The sequence below is a fragment of the Podarcis melisellensis genome, assembly GCF_964234715.1.
Source record: "Podarcis melisellensis genome assembly, chromosome: 10".
NCBI lineage: Eukaryota > Metazoa > Chordata > Lepidosauria > Squamata > Lacertidae > Podarcis > Podarcis melisellensis.
Genome location: NC_138542.1, coordinates 68,795,886 through 68,808,662, shown reverse-complemented (window position 1 = coordinate 68,808,662; position 12,777 = coordinate 68,795,886). Strand labels below are relative to the sequence as shown.

The following is a 12,777-nucleotide window of genomic DNA, read 5'->3' as shown; positions in this document are numbered from 1 at the left end:
ATTAAATTGTTAGGGCCCCGTAAACCATTAACCTGGAGGAAATGTAACAATAAATTAAACATATTAACAAAGCTGTACTACAAGCTCAAAATTTGTTAAGTAAATTGTACAGTTATTAAGAATCGGCTCGGCATATCCCTGATCCATCACTGGCAAAGTGTGTGTGGGCAGGGGAGAGAAATGAGCTCAGACAGGTGGCTGCACAGCAAAGATCCTGAGGGGGTGTTTCTACCTGGGAAGAGAGAAATAGCACAGTTAGCCAGGCAGTACTTTGTTTGTCCTTCAAGCCGTGCCACCTTCCTTCATTGGTTTCCTCTTCTCGCGTTAAACTATGGGTGCAGAACCCTATAAATGTTGCTAACACAAGAACATATGAAGAATCTGCTGGATCAGGTCCAGCTCATCTGGTCCAGCATCCTATTCTGAATGCACATTTGTTCAGGAAATGTTGGGGTTGCAAATGAGAAAGCGGATTTCAACTGGCAAGTGTTGTTATTACCCTCCTCTGCTAAGTAAGTCATGATTTCAAAACTCTCTGATCTGAGTCCAGACACCTTATTCTTAAGGCACCCTTCTGAAAGGGGCCCGGACCCTTCAGAAACCACAGGAGCGATACATTGCGGTCCCATCAGCCCGCGAAGCTTCACGACCAGAGTCACGTGCCGAGCGAGCAGCGGTGATGTGTGTGGTGACCCAGCTGCCTAGTCCTTTTTGTAAGGCAGTTAACATCAAGCTGCCCCCTGAAATCCCCACCTCTGCTGGGGCTGACAGTGAAATTCCTCTGTCTCTTAGAGAACGAGAAAAGGGGGAAGGGGGGGAAGAGGAGAAGAGAGCATCTCTTGAAAGAAGGAAACAGCGCAGCTTAAAACAACACAACAAAATCAATGTGTGGGATGAAATGATGGATGCTTCAAAGGAGAAAATGGGCAAGGCTGGTCAGATTTGTGCAGCAGAAAGATTCCTTGCTTTTCTCCTTTCTGCTCACCCGCTGGGAAGCAGCTTCTGACAGAGTGTTTAAGCCCAAATCACCTCCCACAACCCCGGCTGTGACCTGCCCAACCCCTTAATTTGTGAATTAGTGAAGAAGGTGATTCTGCTCACCACAGAACTCAAACCATCTAACCTGAAGCGTCTTTCACTTGCTAGCACACCCATTTTTCCATTCCCATTGATGAAGCCAAATGAAGGTTCAGCTCGCATCATGTTTGACGGATGAGCTGTGGCCTCTCCATATAATATAGGCCCCTCCAGACTGGTGGTTTTGTATGTGTGTGGGTGTGGTTTAAAAGTGCATTAGTGGTGGATTAGCATTGGACTGTCCACACATCATTCAACTTTGTTAGCTGGAATGATGTGTGGGCATTCAATTAAGCTGAGCACTGGAATATTACGGGCAGAAAGTCCTTCTTTGTCCAGCACACAGCTGAACTGTGGGATTCGTTCCTGCGGGAGGCAGTGATAGCAACCCAACCAAGATGGCTTTAAAAGAGGATTAGACAAATTCATAGAGGAGAGGGCTCTCCGTGGCTACTAGCAACAATAGCTGTGCTTTGCTCCGCCGTCAGAGGCAGCGAAGCTTCTGAATACCAGTTGCTGGAAACCACAGCTCTTAGATGATGCCAAACAGATGGAAGCAGCATGTGCAGAGATTGGGGGGTGATGGGTGGGGTGGGGGGTGAAGAGGGGAGAAGTAGGTTTGCTTTTCCAGCATCCTTGTTTTCTCACACTGCCTTTGGAGCTGTTTCTTTCCTTCTACAAGGAAACATGTTTGCTTCTTCTTCTTTTATTGGGCCTGGCAACGCTTTGGCTATTTGGATAAGAGGCTGTTTCTGTAAATATTGGCTTGAGTTGCACAAATACGCCTAACGTCTAGAGGACAGAGAGATGGGACTCAAATCCCAACTGTTTAGATAGTGGATTTGCAGCGGGAGGGAATCGCCATTCCAGAGAATAGCGGCCTCTTGGTGCCAATATCTTGAAGGGACTCAAAATGCACAAGGCGGACATGACTTCAGGTCAGCATCTGCTAAATTTGGAGCAAGGGTGTTTTTTGGACTAAGCGGCCCTGATGGTTTTGATTTTAATAGACAGGAAGTGTGTGTATAAATATAGAGAGCATGCTGAATATATGCAGCATTTGGTACAGACACAACTGAACTTCTTTTGGTAGAGTGAGCCATGCAGTGTGCCATGAGGCTGAGGCCAGGAGACAGATTCTTGTCTCTATGGACCCCTTGAGATTCAGCAGCCATTCATGCATCTGCTGAAAGGTGAGGTGTTGCAGGTTCCACAGCTGACCTCACTTTTTTTGCAAATGGAAAGACTTTCAAACTTTGGAAACCAAGGGCACTCCCATCTCCATAACTCAAACCTGCATTCCATTTCTCCGTCTAAGCAAACGATGCCCTTTCGGATGTTGTTATCCCCAAGGCACTGGCAGGGTGCAAAGATTTGCCCGTCAGCCCCAAATTTAGTTTAAAAGGTAAAGGGGCCCCTGACCATGAGGTCCAGTCACGGACGACTCTGGGGTTGTGGGGCTCATCTCGCTTTATTGGCCGAGGGAGCCAGCGTACAGCTTCTGGGTCACGTGGCCAGCATGACTAAGCCACTTCTGGCGAACAAGAGCAGTGCACGGAAATGCCGTTTACCTTCCCGCTGGAAAGATACCTATTTATCTACTTGCACTTGACGTGCTTTTGAACTGCTAGGTTGGCAGGAGCAGGGACCAAGCAACGGGAGCTCACCCCATTGCGGGGATTTGAACCGCCGACCTTCTGATCGGCAAGCCCTAGGCTCTGTGGTTTAACCCACAGCACCACCCGCGTCCCCAAATTAACTTTTATTGAGCTTTTTGGGAAGGGGCAAACTCAAAGTTGTTGAGCTTTTCGGGGGGGGGGATTGCTCATCGCTCACCTGTAACAACAATGCAGCAGAAAAACCTGCTTTTGTTTCCTGACTCGTCGGGAATATATAATGCTATGGAGTAACAGAGCAACAGAGGAGGGGGTGGGGACTTTCTCTCCATTACTGCCACTGATCAAGACGGACCGGTATACACTTGGTGCCCCCTAGAATTTGGCGCCTGGGTGCCCTGCACCTCTTGCGCCCTGGGTAAAGACGGCCCTGATGATTCCAGCTTCCATCAGCCCCAGCCAGCATGGTCAATGGTCAGGGAGTTGGAGTCCATGTTGCCCTCATTTCCATTAAAGTGTGGCAAAGGGAAAGAGCTCTGGAGCACCAAGCACTATGATCTGCAAGGTCTTTTCTCTTAAGTGCCCCTGATTTCAATGGCAGACGGAGACAGGGCCTTTTTGCCACTGGTACCCAGTTGATACAATACAATAACTCTAAAGAGGTCTGCCTGCCAATATTTGAAGTTTCCAGTGCCAGGTCAAGTGTTTTAAAGCATGTTTAAATGCCTCTTTAAATACCTGAGCATTTTCATGACCACTGAGTTCAGGGTGATGATTGCACTATTTATTTTATTTCTAGTTATTGTATTTCTCTCCCACCTTTTTCTCCCAGTAGATCAAGGTGGTGTACACGATTCTTCACCCCCTTCTCATTTTTAAACTCCCACAACAACCTTGTGAGGTAGGTTAGGCTGAGAAGCAGCGACTGGACCAAAGTAACCTAGTGGGCATCATGGGTCAGGATTTTAACCCTGATCTCCCAGGTTCTAGTCCAACACTCTAACTGCTACACCTCACAATCTCTGCTGCTGTACCTTTTGTTTGTGATTTGATTCTTATCTGATGAGTTAACTGTCTTTCTGTAGTACACCGGTTTGGAAATCTTGACTAAGAAGCAATGTATGCATTTTTTTTAAAAAATACATAGAAGGATACAGATGGCAGAATATACTGAGATGATATGCAGAGCACCTGCTCTGTCATTGCATAGACCATGGGAAGAGAGGGCTTTTTGGTAGGGCAATGATCCCCCCTTAGGCTTGGCTTGTTGACTCCCATCAGTTCCCAGCTTCTTTCATCTACTACATTTTGTTTTTTCAAAAATTTTATTGGTTTTTACAATATCAACGACAAACAAAAACATGAGACAAACAAAACATAACAAACATAAATCATAACCTTATTGAAAATAACAGTTATTTACTTTGTAGGACGACTTCCTCGTTTCGCCTTAGTTGAATTTCATTGCATATCCTTATAATGGTTTTCCAAATCCCAATTTTTATACCCTTTAAATTAAACATTAACATCCTTAAATCTTCTCCTTCTTGTATTAAACATATTATTTTATCAGTTAACATAAATGCAATCCTAAGCCCATTAAGTATCTGGACGCTATTTCCTGTTATTTTAGTTTAACAAATTTAGCTAAATAATCATTGAATTTCTTCCATTCTTTGTGGTGTTCCTCCTCCTTCTGGTCACGGACTCTTCCGGTTAGATTGGCTAGCTCTATAAAATCCATCATCTTCATCTGCCATTCTTCTACTGTTGGTAATTCTTGAGTTTTCCACTTTTTAGCTAACAAAATACGAACCGCAGTTGTGGCATACAAAAATAGATTCACATCTTTCTTGGGCAGTTCTGAACCTGTTATTTCGAGAAGAAAGGCCTCTGGTTTCTTTATAAATGTATATTTCAACATTTTTTTCAATTCATTATAAATCTTTCCCCAGAAGTCTTTCACCTTAGAGCAGGTCCACCACATATGAAAGAATGTTCCTTTCTTTTCTTTTCTTTACATTTCCAGCATGTATTATCACAATTATGATACATCTTTGCTAATTTTACAGGAGTCAAATACCATCTATACATCATTTTCATAATATTTTCCTTTAACAAAGTACATGCGGTGAACTTCACCCCTTTCTTCCACAATCTTTCCCAGTCCTCAATCCTAAATCTCTAGCCCAATCTATCATCACCAATTTAACTTGTTCATCTTTCGTATGCCACTCCAGCAAAAGCTTGTACATTTTAGATAAGTTTTTACCTTCAGTATCTAACAACTCCGTCTCCAACTTAGATTTTTCCAAGGCAAAACCATTTTTCTTATCCAGTTTATACAATTCGTTAATCTGGTGACATTACCATCTACTACATTTTGGGATCCCTCACGCTGTGTGCCAGAAGGCTTTGCTCTAATTCATGCAAGTCCAGGAGCACATACACCAAAATGCATCCTGGGGCCTTCTGCATGCCAAACCAATGAGCTACTGGGACACAGCGAAGTGTGGCTGGGTGCTTTTAAAAATGGCAGCTCCTAGGAACATAGAAATCTACCCTGTCCTGATTCAGACCACTGAATTGTCTACACCAGTGTTTCCCAAACTTGAGTCTCCAGCTGGTTTTTTTGGACTACAACTCCCATCATCCCTAGCTAGAAAGGCCAGCGGTCATGGATGATGGGAATTGTAGTCCGGAAACAGCTAGAGACTCAAGTTTGGGAGATACTGGTCTACACTGAGTGGCAGCAGTTCTCTGGGGGTTCAGACAGGGAATCCTTCCCAGCAGCACCTCTCCAAGGTTCCAGTGAGGAGGCTCTCCCAGTCCTGCTTGGAGATACCAGGGATCAAACCTGGGACCCTCTGAATACAAGGAGGATGCTTTGTCACTGAGCTACGGTCCTCCCCTCTCGTGAGATACGTGCCGAGCTCTCCAGCTCTGGATCTCCTCTGAGAACATCCAGTGATGTCCTCAGCAAGTGGTTTCAGTTTTTTGTTTTTTTGTTTTCAAGATGGGTTCTGCTCCTGATCTGTTTCCTTTCCCCCGGAATACATTTGCTGCCTAATGTGTGTTGACACAGCAAATACACATGTTTGTACAAACAACCCAGCTGAGAGCAGCTTTGAAAGCCCCTTTGCAGGAGGCGTAAAATGTGCTGCGCAGATGACAGTGGGAGACCCGCCTCCCTGGCTGCTCTGGAAAGCATTCCCGTTGGGGAAGAAAAGGCTGGAAACTGGCGGTGGCGGTGACCGATAATGCCGGCGAAGAAATTGCTGCAGGCAAAAACGGATGTTGCATTATGCTAAGGAGCAAGGCGGAGAGGCACGATCAGATCTGGCTTGGGCTCATGGATATCGCATTACATCCGGGACCATGGGAATATTATCCATTGTGCAAACTTTGGATGAGTGGGACATTAACACCTAAGGCTCAAACAACATAGAAGAGGAGGAGACCAATAGCTTCACTGAACTCATTTTTGGTACCTTCCAACTTTGCAGTTCTATGACCCTATATCCTGCTTTGCAGGGGGTTGGACTAGATGACCCTTTGCAGCCTTCTCAAGTTTATAATTCTAGGATTCATTGAAACAGAGTGCAAGGAGTGCAATTTAAAGCACCGAAGGAGCTTGCAGGTAGGAGGACGTTCTCCAGGCTCACATTTTTCCGTGTTCCCTCACCTGAGTTTCTGAGCCTGGCAACATGGACATGTTTCTTTCATTTTGCTCAGCCCTCAAAAGCTGTTCTTCATTTGTTGCAGTCCTTGAAATTACTCACTACCCTGGAGAGCTTTGAAGGAAAAACTGGGTTGGGGAGATATTTCCCTCCCTCCCTCTCCTCCCCAACCCACCACCAATTGCAGAAGCTGCTGGTGTTCCACTCATTCACCATTCTGGGGATCGGAGGAATTTTAGAGAACAATGGCTAAAACTCGATGCAAATGGCCAAAGAAGCAAGTCTACGTGGGGAGAAGGAGAAAGATTCTCCCCATATGTGGTGAATAAAGAGATGGGTCCATGTGGAAAGGACACATTAGGAACCGGGGGACAAAGCGGTTGTTGTTTGCAGGACCCAGGCATGTGTTTTGTCCATTTGTTTTTAATGTGAGTTTAACATACAGTGGTACCTCTGGTTGCGAACGGGATCCGTTCCAGAGGCCTGTTCGCAACATAAATAGAACGCAACCCACAGCGGCGCATCTGCACATGCGTGGGTTGCGATTCTGCGCATGTGCGAGATGTCATTTTTGCGTGTCTGCGCATGCGCGAGTGGTGAAACCCAGAAGTAACCCTTTCCGGTACTTCCAGGTTGCCACAGGACGCAACCTGGGAAAAAATATCATGAAGCAAACGTAATGTGAGGTATGACTGTACGTACATTAGGTTCATGCTGGATCAGGCCAGTTGCCCATCTAGTTCAGCATCCTGCTCTCACTGTGCCAACCAGATACCCCTATGGGGCAGGATTTGAGTGCAAGGGCCCTATCCCCTCCTGTGGTTTCCAGCAACTGGTATTCAGAACCACTGCTGCCTCTGACAGTGGAGGCGGAACATAGACATGGCTAGTGGCCATTGCTAGCCCTCTCCTCCATGAATTTGTCAAATCCTCCTTTAAAGCTGTCTACTAGGTTGGTGGCCATCACTGCTTCTTGTGGGGCCACAGGAACTCTGTCTGGCTCCAAAGGTTGCCCTCCCATTCCTGGACCACACCCAGTTTATATCCCCCTTCGCAGCCTGGCTCTATGCCTTCTCCAACTGGTTTTGACTGGCTGGGATGCACCCTACTGGGCCAAGAGAAGAATCATGCCCATTTCCCGAACCACTTTTGGCTCTCGATTCATCCTCTTCTGTCTCTAGCCCCACCCATACCCCTGGCATATGGCCCCCAGGAGGGCAAGTATGATGAAATGAGGCCCCTGAGCTGGAAATAAGTTTCCAGCATTCTTGTAAAAGGTCCCAGGCCACAACGGTTGACCAACGAGAAGTTGTGATGTCATTTATGAGATCACAGTGCAGCAACTGGTCAGATAATCAGACACACAGGGGAGGGGAGTCTCATAGGGCTGAATAAGCTACGAAGTGGAGGGTCCCTTCTGACTACTCTGAGCAGGACAAGACAGAAAATAGCAAAAGAAGAAGAAGAGTTTTGGATTTGATATCCCGCCTTTCACTCCCTTTAAGGAGTCTCAAAGCGGCTAACATTCTCCTTTCCCTTCCTCCCCCACAACAAACACTTTGTGAGGTGAGTGGGGCTGGGAGACTTCAGAGAAGTGTGACTGGCCCAAGGTCACCCAGCAGCTGCATGTGGAGGAGCAGGGAAGCGAACCCGGTTCACCAGATTACGAGTCCACCGCTCTTAACCACTACACCACACTGGCTCCAATGTAAAAGGTTCCAGGCCACAATGGTTGACCAACGAGAAGTTGTGATGTCATTTATGAGATCACAGTGCAGCAACTGGTCAGATACTCAGGCACACAGGGGAGGGGAGTCTCATAGGGCTGAATAAGCTGGGAAGTGGAGGATCCCTTCTGACTACTCTGAGCAGGACAAGACAGAAAATAGCAAAAGGGGTATGTTGTTAGCATCCAACTTCCTAGAATTTGCATCAGGTTTGTTTCTCTTCCAATGCACAGATCTAGCCAGGAGGCAATTGGAAAGAAAAAAAAACCCTCCTTCTGAACAAGATCCCTTTAGGACCAGAACCTGATTGCAGGTGCATCTTCCCCCCCATTCTGCTCACACCAAACTGCTTTCACTTATATGCTGCCACCTCGTGGCAACTGGCAGTCAAAATTGTCTTGTCACCTCTCCCAGCTCAGTTGTAAGGCTAGTTCAGTAAGTGAGTGTGCGGATGGACGAGAGAGAGAGAGAGAAATTATATGGAATTACTGTCCTTTAGCAAAGATGCCCTTCATTTCCTAATGCATGTTTTGCACAGAAGATTATCCCCATGACAAGCACTCTGTCAGATGGTTTTGGCAGTTAACTTGCACAGGTCAAGGAAGATCTCGGAAAAGTGTGGCTTGATTCAATTTTGCCGGCTGCTAAGTTCCATCAATTGGTGAAATTCGTTTCCTCCCCAGCTGCCCTCTAAGCCCTGATCCATAGGTCAGCAGGAGATGTTGGGACACCAGCACCACAGTGGAAGCTCTGATTGTCCGTTTCCTGCACCTTGGAGCTAGGATGAGCTGGCACCGCCTACACCAATAGTACCCAAATTGGGCAGTACCACCCCCTAGGGGGGAATTACCTTGTTGTTGTTTAGTTGTTTAGTCGTGTCCGACTCTTCGTGACCCCCTGGACCAGAGCACGCCAGGCACTCCTGTCTTCCACTGCCTCCCGCAGTTGGGTCAAACTCATGCTGGTAGCTTCGAGAACACTGCCCAACCATCTCGTCCTCTGTCGTCCCCTTCTCCTCGTGCCCTCCATCTTTCCCAACATCAGGGTCTTTTCCAGGGAGTCTTCTCTTCTCGTGAGGTGGCCAAAGTACTGGAGCCTCAGCTTCAGCATCTGTGCTAAGTGGCAAGGGGGAAAGCTTGGGATGCTGGAGGTACAGGTGATTATCAAACTTTAAAAAGCTAGTATCGCTGGATGACGTTCATCAGTTTTGTTCAGCTAAAACTAAATACTTTTAATTGAATCTTGAATGTTCAATTAATTGTTACTGCTTTGAATTCTGTTGCGCTATTATCTTCCCTAGTGAGTCATGCAGACCGCTGTTCTGAATAATGTTTTACAGTGGTACCTCGGCTTACAGATGCTTCAGCTTACAGATGCTTCAGGTTACAGACTCTGCTAACCCAGAAATAGCAGTTTCCAAACATTTTCAGACCATTGCCTGCTTAGTTCCATAAACTCATCCCCAGTGCTCCCTAACCCTAATACAGTGGTACCTCTGGTTAAGAACTTAATTTGTTCTGGAGGTCGGTTCTTAACCTGAAACTGTTCTTAACCTGAAGCACCACAATAGCTAATGGGGCCTCCCGCTGCCGCCACACTATTTCTGTTCTCATCCTGAAGCAAAGTTCTTAACCCGAGGTACTATTTCTGGGTTAGCGGAGTCTGTAACCTGTAGCATCTGTAACCTGAAGTGTGTGTAACCTGAGGTACCACTGTATGACACAAACCTGAAGAACTAAAGCCCACCGACCCTAGACTCCGATGAGGACTTTTCCCAGAGCCCCCATGCACTCTGTCGCTTCTTCAGAAGAAATTATCTTATCTGAAAGAGGAAGTATTAAAAACCCTTAGATACTTCCTTTCCTTTGCATTTTGCCTTCCCTGGTTGCCAAGATATTAAGGCGCCGACTAATATTTCCCCCGCTGCATTTCCTCTTCTGCCTGCCTGCCAAGATCTGTGTGTGCAAACAAGAGTTTCTTCCTTTTTCTAATTAGGTGTCCTCCTCTGCTCCTCAAAGGGGAGCAGCGGAAAATGAAAGAACTGGCAAGCAGGGGAAGGCGGGAGAGAGAGAGAGAGAGAGAGAGAGAGAGAGAGAGAGAGAGAGAGAGAGAGAGAATGAGCTACGTTGGTCTGTTTCAGCATTACTAAAATGTGCACACTATTGCTGATTTTTGGGAGCTGCTGCTGGGAACAAAGCCTGGTGTCTTGTGAGGTGGACAGAGGGACTGGTGTGTAAAAGGGAGGAGAATGGTAGAATCATAGCATTGGAAGGGACCCCGAGGGTCATCTAGTCCAACCCCCTGCCGCAATGCAGGAATCTCAACTCAAGCATCCATGACAGATGGCCATCCAACCTCTGCTTAAAAACCTCCAAGGAAGGAGGGTCCAAAACATCATGAAGGGAGGCCTTTATAATACTGAGCTGGAGAGTAAATGTTTCATCAGAGGTGTAATGGTTATATGGGGCTGCTCGTGCGTAAGTTGCCGCCACTCCTAGCTAGGTGGCCTGGTTAAACCTTTCCTGGCTGGACAGCCCTTCACTTCGTGGCTGTTCAGTCACTGGCAGAATCCGACAGTGGGCGTTTCTTAAACCTTTTCCAACATAAAAGTTGTTTGACGTCCAGTCTCTTCCTACTCTCCCTGCGCAGAGGTCTTCTGCGCAGGGAGGGCATGGGTAGTGGAGGACCTGTGCTCTCCCCGCTGGTGTCCAGTGAAGAGTCTCTGAGCCTGCTCTCTGCTTCCCCCATTGGCCCCCCTCCATCCCTGGTGTTGCGCTGATTTTCTTCCCCAACAGGAGACCTGCCTCTCTCCCTACTTGGGCCCTCTCCAGCATCGTCATGGAGCCTCGCCTCCTCCTCTCGTTCCGATGGCAGTTCCCTGACAAGAGGCATTCCTTCTGTAGTTGCTGACTTCATCCGCGTCTCCCAGGCTAATATGGAATGTATTACCCTTCTGATTTTGCACTTGCTCGCAGAGTCATTAGGTGGTCCACAGGCTGCCTCTTTCAAACATCTCCGCTATAACTCTTGCAGGCGACCGCAGCTCTAAGCAGCTAGAAAGCCTGGCTGCTGTTGTAACTGCTGCACGCACCTTCAGAATGAAATACTTAATTTGCCACCATGTAGTGTTCATAATAATACAGTGGTACCTCGGGTTAAGAACTTAATTTGTTCTGGGGGTCCGTTCTTAACCTGAAACTGTTCTTAACCTGAAGCACCACTTTAGCTAATAGGGCCTCCTGCTGCCACTGCACCACAAGAAAAAGACTGCAAGAAAAAAAAGTATAGAGAAATTCATAAGCTAACAGAGAGAATGTACAATGAATTAGTTCAGTTGGTAGAGCATGAGATTCTTAATCTCAGGGTCGTGAGTTCAAACCCCAGGTTGGGCAAAAGATTCCTGCATTGCAGGGGGTTGGACTAGATGACCCTAGTGGGCCCTTCCAACATTATAATTCTGTGATTCTGAATTTTTAAAAATGGCTTTAGTGATTAGTTATACCCTCAAAGCTTTAATTCTCTTTTAATTTTTTAAATTAATTTTATTTTTTTCTCATCACAAATGTACTTCTATCCACAACATACAATTTGCATAATATCTCTCCCTCCCTTTGGACTTCCCTCAACTTCCATTTCTGATTTATTATCCTCCCGATTGCATTCTGCTGTTTTTTTTTTTACAATATATCATATTTCCCCTTTGTTACAATACAGTAATACCTTGAGTTATGTTTGCTTCATGATACATTTTTCCAGGTTGCGTCCCGTGGCGACCCAGAAGTACCAGAAAGGGTTACTTCCGGATTTCGCCACTCGGGCATGTGCAGACATGCAAAATTATGTCATGTGCATGCGCACATGTGCATGCGAATCGTGACCCACGCAGACACGGGTTGCGTTCTCTCATGTTGCGAACGGGGCTCCGGAACGGATCCTGTTCACAACCAGAGGTACCACTGTATTTGTTGCCTGTCCATAAAAGCAAATGCCAAAGCTTTAATTCTCAACCTAGTCACGTGTTTTCTGATTTCTTTTTTTCAATTATTCATAGACCAAGCACTTGATCCTGTGGTTCAGGAGTTAACCATGGTTCCATTAGCTACCATATTTCTCCACGTTGCATGGAAGAGCTAATGGCTCCTGGCCGCAATGGCCACGTTCTGCCACCACAGTTGGAGGCAGCGATGTTTCTGAATGCCAGTTGCTGGAAACCACAGGAGGGGCGAGACTTTTCTTGTGCTCAGATCCTGCTCGTGGATTTCCCACGGGCATCTGACCGGCCACTGTGAGAACAGGAGAGCGCGTCTTATGTTCTTGTGAGATTCCTTTCTTTATGGTCTATTGGTTTGTTGGCTTGTCTGTGTCTGAAAGGCAGGGGGCGGGAGGCTGAGGAGACCTGGCAGTGGAGAAAAGGCCTGGCACAGTCCGAGAGAAGCGTCTCTGAAGTAAGCAGCCGCCAGAGCTCTGTCTTCGGTGCTCGATTGCTCTTGCGGACAGCCCTCGCTTGATAGCCATGTCTGATCTCCGCCGCCTTTGTGCAGTGACTGGCACTTGTTGTATTGACGCTGAACTCCTGACCTTGCGTTGTCTCGGTCCGTGACCTCATGTCAAAACCACTTTGGGTAGAGTTTCATTGACCGGGTTGCCTCAGGTTCCCAAAGGAGGGCGATTGCTCAG

The 12,777-nt window shown here is 46.8% G+C and overlaps 1 protein-coding gene across 3 annotated transcripts in view; it reads left to right on the top strand.

Moving 5' to 3' along the window:
* Window positions 1–12,777, top strand: part of PLXNA4 (plexin A4) — a 567,107-nt gene that overhangs the window by 268,061 nt on the left and 286,269 nt on the right. The window contains exon 1 of one of the 3 annotated variants that reach the window (XM_081926701.1): window positions 8,154–8,270. The exons of 1 other annotated variant lie outside the window; for it this stretch is intronic. The gene's annotated coding sequence lies outside the window, so the exon portion shown is untranslated. Of the gene's footprint in view, window positions 1–8,153; window positions 8,310–12,777 lie in introns of those variants that run through there. One more of the 3 variants, XM_081926702.1, reaches the window with a different exon arrangement.